Genomic DNA, 10,882 nt, shown 5'->3' with positions numbered 1-10,882 from the left:
ACTCTCACATTTTAGGTTAAACCATTTTGCAACTTTCTCACGTAGACATATGAGAAGAATGGAGCCCATAAACTGCCAGGAAAGCTGACTGAGATTCTCTTGACTGCTGGTACATATCCTGCAAAAAAAGAACAAAAATCCCCAGTGCAAAAGAAGGGTTGGAGTAGACTGAAACAGGAAGGGGAGCTCTCACCAGCTACAAAGTAGTTTTATCCTTGCATTTATATGCTACCCCTCTCTCCTGCATATCCCAAAGCATGCTTCCTTTTGGCATAGCATGGTCTTACAGGCATCCCACTAATGTAAAAACTTAGAATTCCCTTTTCTTGATCCAGGTTAATTAACAAAGTCATGAGGATGACTATCACCATCCCCACCTTTCCTTGTTCCCCAGCCTTCCAATCTATCTCCTGCTGCTCGCTGATTTATACCCTTAAGCACTCTGCCTGAAACCTAGGGAAAGTCTCTAGGTGAAACAGCTCAGTAGCCCCTTTTGTACCTTTCCCTCTCAAGAATGCTCTAATTAAAATTCCTGAAGCATCTCATATATTCAGCATCCCACACTTCAAAATGGCAGTGGGGGCACTTTAACTAAAGCTCATTTGGCAAGCTTTAGTTAAAATGCCCCCAGTGCCATTTTGAAGCATGGGGATGCTGAATATATGCACTGCCAAGGCTTCTGGAGCATGCCTTCTAGCCCACTCCAGCAGACTTTAATAATTGAATCATCTCTGATGCATTCTAATTAGAACACATTCAAAGCAGGTGTTGGGCACTAGGGCTGTGTGAAGCTTCAATCACCGATTCGATTTGGAGGAGATTCGGACCGATTTGGCAGCTGAATCTCCAAATCCAAATCAAATCGACAGACCCATTAAAAGGTCTGAATTGAATCTGAAAACTCCAAATCAATTCAGAAAAGATTCAGAGAGATTCGGAGATCTGGATAGGCTGGGGACAAGCAGGCACAGCTGGGCAGCTGCAGGTTCTCCCAAGGCTCCTCCAGCTGTACCTGCTTCTCCCCGGGTTGGGGGAGCCATGGAAGAAGCCCCCATGGCTGCCCTGCCCGGCCCCATCCCCCACCCAGCCCCAGACTCCCAGCACTTATAAAAACCCAAAAAAGTCATGCAGCATTGGCTGCAGCAGGGGGCGTGGGGGCTCTGGGCTTTCCTGGCACAGCCCCCACTGTGCAGCCCCTAGCAGTAGCAGCAGCTGTGGGGGCTCTGGGGCAATGTGGCAGAGCCCCCTCTGCACAGCCCCCGCTCCCCAATCTTCTGCCCCCCTGCCCAGTACCACCCCGGATGACTGCCCCACCCAACCCCAACATCCTGGCAATTAACAAAAAAACAACCTTGCACTCACTGGCTGCGGCACCAGGGATTAGGGCCTCTGGGTGCTCATGGCAGAGCACCCCCATGTAGCACAGGGCAGCGAGGATCGCCCCTCCTGCCTAGCACCTGTGCGGCAGGTGCTGCGTGGCTTGGCAGGGCGCTGCATGCTGCCTGGGAGCTGGGGCTGCTGGGGTTGAGTGCTGCAGGGTTAACAGCTGACACTTGGAGCTGCCTCAGCTCCCAGACAGGGCACAGCACCCTACCAAGCCACACTGCACCTATGCCATGAGGTAGCTGCCACACAGATACCGGGGGGACAATTGCCACTGCGCCCCCCACTGCCCTGCACTTCATGGGGGGGCTCTGCCATGAGCACCCAGAGGCCCTGATCCCCGGTGCTGCAGCCAGTGAGTGCAGGTATTCTTTTTTTTTTTTTTTAATGTAGCAGGCTCACCTTTCACAGCTTGGGTTGAATCCCAGGTTTGAGATCCTGCTGTTTTGATTGGTGGAGCCCGTCCACCAATCAGAAGGCAGCAGGAGGAAAAGTCACGCCCCTTTCCTGAGGGGTGGGGAGAAGAGCTCCCTCAGACCTGATTGAAGACTGCAACACTGTCATGTGTGGAAGACTTCAGGGGGGGAGCCCTGGAGCATATAAAAGGAGCTGCGTGCCCAGCACAAGGGGCAGATGCAGCGGGGGACTCAAGAAGAGTGGAGCTAAGAAAAGCTGGGGAGCTCTCCCTCAGCGGGCAATAGGCCCAAATCTTCTAAAGCTGCCACTGGAGGAGCAGCCTTGGGAGCAGTGCGAGACCGCTCAGGTTGCTGACAGCGCACAGGGATGATGCACGGATACCTGGCCCTGGGAGCAGTGTGAGACTGTTCAGGCCCATCAGGGTGCACAGTTTGGTGCATGGAGCCCAGGCTTTGGGAGCTGCAAGTGGCGGCTTGAGCTTGCAACCCTGGCAGGACCTTGGGGGCCGCAGTGAAGCCCCATCTCTCAGCAAATGGCCGAGGGGGGCGCTGCAGTCAGGCCCCATCTCCCAGCAAGCAGCCAGGTCCCACGGTGTGCAGGGCAGTGCACAGGCCCAAACCTTGGGAGCCAGGAAGCAGCAGAGGCTGCTTGGGTTAGCCCCCCAGCGTGAAGATGGCTGGCCAGAGCCTGAAGGGCCCAGCCTGTGCTAAGAGAGCCCTTAGTACAGAGCCAGGGCACAGGGAAATAGTAGTGCTGCAGCGTGAGGCCCAGCACACAGGAGGCAGCAGCAGCGGTACAGCAGCTGAGAGGAGCTGAGTCCACGGTGCCCAGAGCAGGGCACAGGGTAGCCAGGAGCCCAGAGTTGCAATATTTTGTAATTGAAATGTTGTATTGTGATGTTGTAAATAGTGTTATTTAGGGTTTGACCTAGGTTATTGGTTAGTGTTCTCTGTGTAAATATATGATATTTAATTTTATGTTTATGTATATAATAACTTAATAAATTGTATATAGTTAAGAACTTTGTGCTTGGGCTAACTCTATAGAGGAAAGAGGGATCTGCTTGAAATTCTGGTATCCCTCTCACAGCACCCCCTCCTGCCTACCCATCCTATTCAACTGAGAATAGGGCACACCCTTGGGTATACCCAGGTTACATTTAAGTGCTGGGAGACTGGAGCTGGGTTGGGGATGGGGCCAGGCAGGGCAGCCATGGGGGCTTCTCTTGTGGCTCCCCCAGCCCAGGGAGAGGCAGGCACAGCCAGAGGACCTGCAGGAGAACCTGCAACCACCTGGTTGTGCCTGCCTCTCCCCAGCCAATCCAAATCTCTGAATCAGTGCCGAATCAGCACAGAATCTGCGATTTGATCTGGCTGAATCAGAATGGGGACAGTGATTTGAATCACTGAATCGAATCACTGTCCTCTGAATCAAATACTTCCCTATTCACACAGGCCTATTGAGCACATGTGTAGGAGTCCCTAATGAACAGTGATCCTGATTTTCTCCGATTTAAAAAAATCCCCAATTTTCAGATTTAAAAAAGTAACCTCAAATCCAAATTTTTCCATGATTAAAATGAAACAGCACTATATATTACTTTTTTTAAATCTGAAAATTGAGGATTTTTTTTTTAAATTAGCGGAAACCAGGATCCTTGCTAATGATCAACATTTTTTATCTTGAACAGGATGTAATCATCTGACTAACACCTGGTTCTTATTTCCCATTGTCTCATATTTTTCTACTATCTATTTCCTTAAGGGAATCAGGATCTGGACCGTGACACCCTGTTCATATTCCCTTTCTATAGTCCCTGATGAAAACATTGTGGCAGGTCTACTGAACTCTGCAATACGTACTCCTCTGTAAGCTGTGCTACAGATGCTTTTCACGAACTTTAGAAATTAATTCCACCTTACACTAATAGACGTTAAATCAGTTTGCAGGTCTCTGGTATTCTACCTCTGTTGGGCCCCTTGAAAGCACAACAATACAGGATTTGAGTGAAGTGGAAAGGAGGTATAGTTTGAGTGCCACAGTCAAGCCTAATGCATCTCACTAACATCAGAAGGAACAGCAAAATGGAACTCTAGGAATCCCATGCACAAGCACCTACTTGTGAGAAAAATCATTGCTACAATCAGGGACCTCACAGATGGGAAAGATCAAGGCTTATTGATAGGCCTTCCTATCTGATTTCACAAGTCTTCCCAGAGTGTTCAATCTGGCAAATAAGTCAAAGGTTGCTGGTCAGTATAATAAAACCAGCATGGATACAGTCTCTCTTCAGCAAAACAAGACAACACAAATACAATACTGTCCCCATGTCAAATGCATGCTTGAACTCAAACTGGTAGGTATCAAAAATATCTACAAGCCTGGAAATTTCAGCTGAGATCTCTTCAGGGGGTCTAAAGGGTAGAAAAAATGGATTAAATGGCTACGATCAAAAGACATCGTTTGTTTGGGGTACCACCACCTGTTTACAGGTGACAGCACTTTGCTGGAACAAAAGAAATGCTAAGAGCTATGGGCAATAATGGATTCCCAAATTCTCAGTCAATTCTTTACAAACCACTATTCAGCTTCCTGGAGAAACAAAAGACCCCACAAAGCCAAGCTTTTACTTTAAACATCTTTGTAACACACGTTTTTTTCCTGTGAAATTCCCCCAAAATTATGGCATATTGATCTGGGTTATATGAGAACAGGAAACAAAGTCGTTGCCTTATGCCAAAACGGCAATAAACAATAGACATCGGTCCATTGTACTTCCTTGGGTCAGTGACACACTTATTATTCAGAAGCAAGCTGTCTCACGTTGCAGTATTTTTGTTTTCATCTTAACAGACAAATTGTTTCTTTTATTTGAGATTTGTTCTCTCTCTAACATAAGGGACGATAATAGAGAACATGTTAGTAATGGAGGTGTAGAACAGAATCATTTGTTTTGAATCAGTATTGTATAAAAATTCGGCTATATTATGCTTGGTTTTTTTAAAATCAAAAACAGTATAAAATGATTAAGGCCAACGTGACATCACTATGTTTCTATAATACATTTCTACATGATTTGCTATGGCTACTTGGGCATTCAAGTGTTAAAAAAAAGTCAGCCCAACTGACATTAAACTTTTCTTAAACCATATGTATTTGACACAAATGCACATGCTGTCTTGTTTCCTCCATATCAAGTGTCATCATTATTTATTATTAAGAATATTGATATTTTTGTGGGGTATGGACAGGCGCTTATTTTGAGTGTTAAGAATTTCTGGGAAATTTTTGGTGCCATCAAAACAATAGCATGCACAAACAGCTTTTTAAGTGCAACAGAGCATGGCAAAAATATGTACTGCCACTGCCAGTGCTCTGCAGCCAAGAGACCAGTGGGCATTGATGCCAGCATGCTTTGAGGGCACCCCTGCCTACAGAGAGTGTTGAGGACAGCCAAGTGCAGAGAAAAGGGCCACTTGGGTGGCTGCCTGGGGAACCACATCCACTCTAGACCATTCCCCTTCCTTGCACTGGAAGTGCAGAGTGACAGTACACCCATTTACTTTCCGCTGCCAAAAGTTCATGAATCTCACTTCCAACCTACAGTGGATTCCTCCTGCCTGCACACCCTCCTGCTTCCACCAGCAGAGGCAGGTTCAATGTGTGCTGTACTCTGTCTGGCACAAGAGTCAATGCTTACCACTGCTTTTTCAGAGAACTTGTTAAGCTCCTGTGCAAGCTGGTGCTCAGTGCTATGGATGGCCATGCAGACATGACTGAAGCCAGCCACTTGATCTCAGGTTCACCAACAAGTTCAATGTAGGCGGCTCTATGGTGGGAGAGGCAGTGTGGGAAGTGTCCTTGGCCATCCAGTGGGTACTTGCACTGTGTTCCGCTTACCTTGCTAACCTGTGGGTGGCTGGTAGAGAGAGGGAGAGTAGACCTGTGCAAATAGGGAAGTATTTGATTTGGATTCAGATGATTCGGAGGACAGTGATTCAATTCAGAGATTCAGCAAATTGGCTTTGGAAGATTCGGCACTGATTCAGAGAGATTCAGTGATTTGGATCAGCTGGGGAGAGAGAGGCACAGGCAGGTGGCTGCAGGTTCTCCTGTGGCTTCTTCAGCTGTTCCTGCCTCTCCTGGGTGGGTGGAGCTGCAGGAGAAGCCCCCATAGCTGCCCTGCCTGGCCCCATCCTCTGCCCGGCCCCAGTCTAGTCCTGGCACTTAAAAAAAAAAAAAGTCCTGCACTCACTGGATTCTGCAGCAGTGATTGAGGCCTCTGGGTGCTCATGGCAGGGACTCCTGTGCAGCACAAGGCAGTAGGGATCTCCCGTCTCCCCCTCCTGGCACCCTCGCAGCAGCTGTCGCATTGGGCAGGTGCAACACAGCTCGGCAGAGCGCTGTGCACTGCCTGGGAGCTGGGGCCACTGGGGCTGAGCACTGCCAGGCTCTGGCTGACACTTGGAGCTGCCCTGGCTCCCAGATAGTGCTCAGGACCCTGCCAAGCCGTGCTGCACCCATGCCACACAGCAGCTGCTGGGAAGAGGCAGGCACAGTGAAGTAGCTGTCGGACAACCTGCAGCTGTCTGGCTGTGCCTGCCTCTCCTCGGCTGATCCAAATCACTGAATCTCTCCAAATCAGCACTGAATCTTCTGAAGCAGATTCAGCTAAATTGATTCAGGACAGTGATCCAAATCTCCCAATCGAATGACTGTCCTCTGAATTGGCCAAATCCGAATTGAATACTTCCCTATTTGCACAGGTCTATTCTCAGTTTCTCTACCAGCCACTGACAGGTTGACCAAGTAAGTGAATCACAGTGCAGGTACCCACTGGATGCCAAGGACACCTGCATGGGGGTGCTCTGCCACAAACCCTCAGAGGCTCCAATCACTGCTGCCAGAGCTGGTGAGTGTGGGGCTTTTCTTTTTTTAAGTGACAGGAGTCTGGGCCAGGTGGGCGATGAGGCCAGGCAGGGCAACCATGGGGGCTTCTCCTGTAGCTCCTCTGGCTGTGCTTGCCTCTGCCCCGGTGGAGGGAGCTGTGGGAGCTATGCCCTGCTGCCACTTGCCCACCCAATGCAGAGAGGGGTGGGTACAATGCAATTGTGGTTTCCTCTGGACAGTGGCAGGGCATACCCCTCACTCCCAGTGCTACCACGCCCAGATCAGCACTGGGAATGGCAGCTCTGCCCTGCCCCCACCTGCCAGCCTGTGCAGGGAGTGCGGGATGCAGGCTTGACAGTGCTGGGAGTGTGGGCTATGCCCTGCTGCTGTTTGTCCCCTTCTACCCAGAGAAAGCCATGCCCACATCCCCACCCCAGTTGGGCAAGTGGCAGCAGGGCAGAACCCCTGTTCCCAGGGCTGCCATGCCTGGATCTTGTGTCCCCTCATCTCCCTCCCCAAGTAATGTGCCCCTCTGCCCTGGCTGGGCAACTTGTCCCAGCCCCAGCCCCAATCCCTTCCTCCCCATACCCCTTCCCTCTCCCCTCCCCCAACCCCAACAGACTTGTCAGCTGGAGGCAGCTGTGTGTTTAGTCTATGGCTGAATCTCTGAAGCAGCCAAATCTTTTCTGAAGATACTCTGAATAAATTCAGATGCTTCAAATCGATTGGAGCTTTTAATTTGGAGCAATTCGATTAGGATTTGGAGATTTGGTCCCCAAATCAGGCTGAATCTCCTCCAGATCAAATCAGCTACCAAAGCTTTGCACAGCCCTAAGGGAAAGCTCTGATGCTGGCTTCACTTCAGGAGGGGACCTGTAGAGATGCCCCTTCACCCCAGCCATGGCCTTTGCAAATTACAGCAACCAGTTATGGTGCCAAGCCCACACAGCCCTCTCAACTGTGCTGCCCATGGCACTGCCCAACAGGGCTCTGACACTGACTCTATTTCAGAAGAAGCATTAATGATTTTCTGTTCAGTCAGGATATTGCATTTAACATTTGTCAAGGCTGACAGCTAACATTTTTGAAGCCTGAAGATACAAGCTCAACTATCAACATGTTCCTATTCTGTGCTCATCCTTGGCTTGTAGATAATGCCAGAGATGTTGACATGACAGGAACAGGTATTTTTGGTACAGAAAGAGGGCTTGAGAGGTGAATTCTTGCTGTGTTTTTGGGCCAGAAGTATTTTATCCTATTCACAAAGACAGACAGTTCTAAGCAACAAGTTCGTGTGGTGACCTGTGAGCCCAACTCTGCCTCCCTGGGACAGCAGATTTTAATGTGAAAAACAGAATTTCTGGACCTGAAGACAAGGGAGGTGATAAGCAAGGCCTCCTAAGATGCTGAAGGACTGATGCCCTGTGACTTTACACGTAACTGTGCATGCATTACATGCATTGCTAGAAATTGTTGTGCTGCTGAGAAGTTGTTATTGAAAAGAACTAAAATTGTCACATAACTACTATATTTTTTCTACAACAAAACACTTGGATGGCTGTAAGCTCACATTTTGCAGTGATAAAAATGGTTATTTGTTGCTACAAATGTAACACGTGCCCATGCCTCAGTCTGCCTTTGCATAACTTGAGAATTTGCGGTGGGTTGGGAGGGACTTCCTAGAGCATGGAGGTCCTCTGCGATCCCACGCCACTAAGCAGCATACATCTGTCCAAAATCAATCACAATGATAAGATACAAACAAAGAATGAAGTGTTCTACCTTAATTGAAAACAAATCTGAAGAATAAAGGAGTTATAAAATGCATTCTGAAATATTTTTACTACAGCAATTGTCTAGCTGCAATAGGAAAAATAGTTCCAGCCTTGACAAAATTAGCACTGATGATTACACCCATGGATACATTTACAATTAGCACCCATGAATACATGGGAAACTGATGAAGAGAATAAAATACCTGGCAGTGAGGACATCAACACTATCAGTGACTGCTGAATGAAAAATGAGCCAGCCACTAGGCCTGTGCAAAGCAGCTCTTATTCACTTCAGATTCGGCTGATTTGGGGGACAGTGATTCAATTCGTTGATTAGAATCACTGTCCCGAATCAATTCATCTGAATCTGATTCAGAGATTCAGCTCCTGCTGCCAAATCTCTGAATCACACAGGCCCATCCCCTGCCCACTCTCCCAGCTCCAGGAATGGCTGCCCTGCCTGCCCCAGCTCCTGGCACTTTGAAAAAAAAGCCCAGACTCATCGGGTGCTGGCAGGCAGGGGGAGTGATCCCCACTGCCCCCCCCACTACCCGCACTGCATGGGGGGCTCTGCACAAGCCCCCCAACCCCTCCCCCCACTGCCCTAGCACCCCCATGGCTGTCCCGCCTGTCCCAGTTCCAGCCCTTTAAGGAAAAAAAACCCGCAAAGCCCTGGACTCACTGTTTCCTGCCCAGCATGGGACGACCCCCGCTGCCCCTCACTGCCCCATGCCACATAGGGGGCTCTGCATGAGCCCCTCAAAGCCCCAAGGCTGCTGCAGGAGCCAGTGAGTCTGGGTTTTTTTCAGGCAGGGGGTCAGGGGCTCATGCAGCATGGGGCAGTGGGAAGCAACAGGGATCGCCCCCCCACCCATCAGCACCTGGTGAGTCTGGGCTTTTGTTAAAAGCACCGGGAGCTGGGGCAGGCGGGGCATGGGAGATGGCAGGGGTCCCCCCATGGCCCCCTCCCCACTCTTCCAGCCTCCTCTCCCCCACCCCCTACTTAACAGCTCCAAGTCCAGCTCCAGCTCCCTACTGCAGCCAGCAGGGACTGCCTGAATCATCAAAGCTCTCCAAATCTTTTCCAAAGTTTCGGAAAGTTTTGAATTGATTTGACCTTTATATAGGTCCCCTGATTCAGTTCAGATTTAGAGATTCGACCACTGAATTGGGCCAAATCTCCTCTGAATTGAATCAGCACCTGAAGCTTCGCACAGCCCTACCAGCCATGCTGAATATAAATGACAGACAGATCTTACCAGGGGCTGAGCTCTCTCAACTTCTGCTGAAGTTTCAGATCAGCCTTATGGTTTGCTGAGCTCAGCCCAGAGGATCCCACTGCACTGTGGTCAGTGAAGATACAAAGAGCAGTCCACTCCTCTACCCCAGTAAAGTTCAGGGAAAAAGCAAACCCCCCCCAGTCTTTGTGTTTGATGAAGAACAAGGATCACTTTCTCTTCCTTGAGAATATAGCCTATGCTGAAGATGATGGCAAGGAACAGGAAATGACTGAAACCACAGTCCCTTCTCTGTACAGGCCAACAGAGCTGACCACAGGCAGTAGGGCAACTGGGTTGTGCTATCTCCAGAGATGATGCACTTTACGTGCTGCCTCTGAATGCCAGGGCCCTTGAGGAAAGATTGTTCTTCATGAAGCACAGATGGATAGTGCTCTGAATATGTGGGCTAGGGACTACATGCTTCATACTAACAGCTTTTGGGGCTTTTAGGTATCATAGGTGAGTTTTCACCCCTGGTTGGCTTTATCAATTAGCAAGTATAGAACACTTCAGCTGATCCTCCCACTTCTTGCTTAGTAACAATTCATGTTTTAAATTGGAATTGAGGTAACCACTTGAGGCCCAGTCAAGGTCAAGCTACACTGTGGTATGCATTGCACAAAGACTTCAAAGAATATGGTGCTGACTGCAATATATGTTATTTTGACTGCCCTGAGTCTAGCAAAATTTCAATGTAAATGCTGTACATCACACTGAGCTGTCCTGGCTAACTGAGTCTTCAATTAAAGATGTTCAAATTTAAATCCATTACTGGAAGCCTACAATAGTATACCTTGTGCTGCTTTAGCTCTCAGCCAAAAAGTGACAGTACTGAATTCCAATACTACTTGGGGGAAGGTCAAGGCTTCAAGAGTACTCTGAATATTGGTAAGACCCGAAGCTGCCTGGTTCATACGTTTTACTGACACACCAGCACATTTATCTCAGTCTCCTAAATGCAGTCACCTAAGTTTGGATTGTCTGTTTCCCCTCCTCCAGTTCAACTCTGGACTCCCTCCAGGCTGGCCTCTACCCCTTGAAGTCCGCTCTCTGAAACCACATCCAGAGGCATTACTGGCTTCCTAGCAGTATCATAATTGGAGTGGGGCCCTGGGTGTCAACTTAGGGAGGAAAGGG

The sequence above is a fragment of the Alligator sinensis genome, unplaced genomic scaffold, assembly GCF_000455745.1.
Source record: "Alligator sinensis unplaced genomic scaffold, ASM45574v1 scaffold1192_1, whole genome shotgun sequence".
Taxonomy (NCBI): Eukaryota; Metazoa; Chordata; order Crocodylia; family Alligatoridae; genus Alligator; species Alligator sinensis.
Note: the sequence above shows the minus strand (reverse complement) of the source record.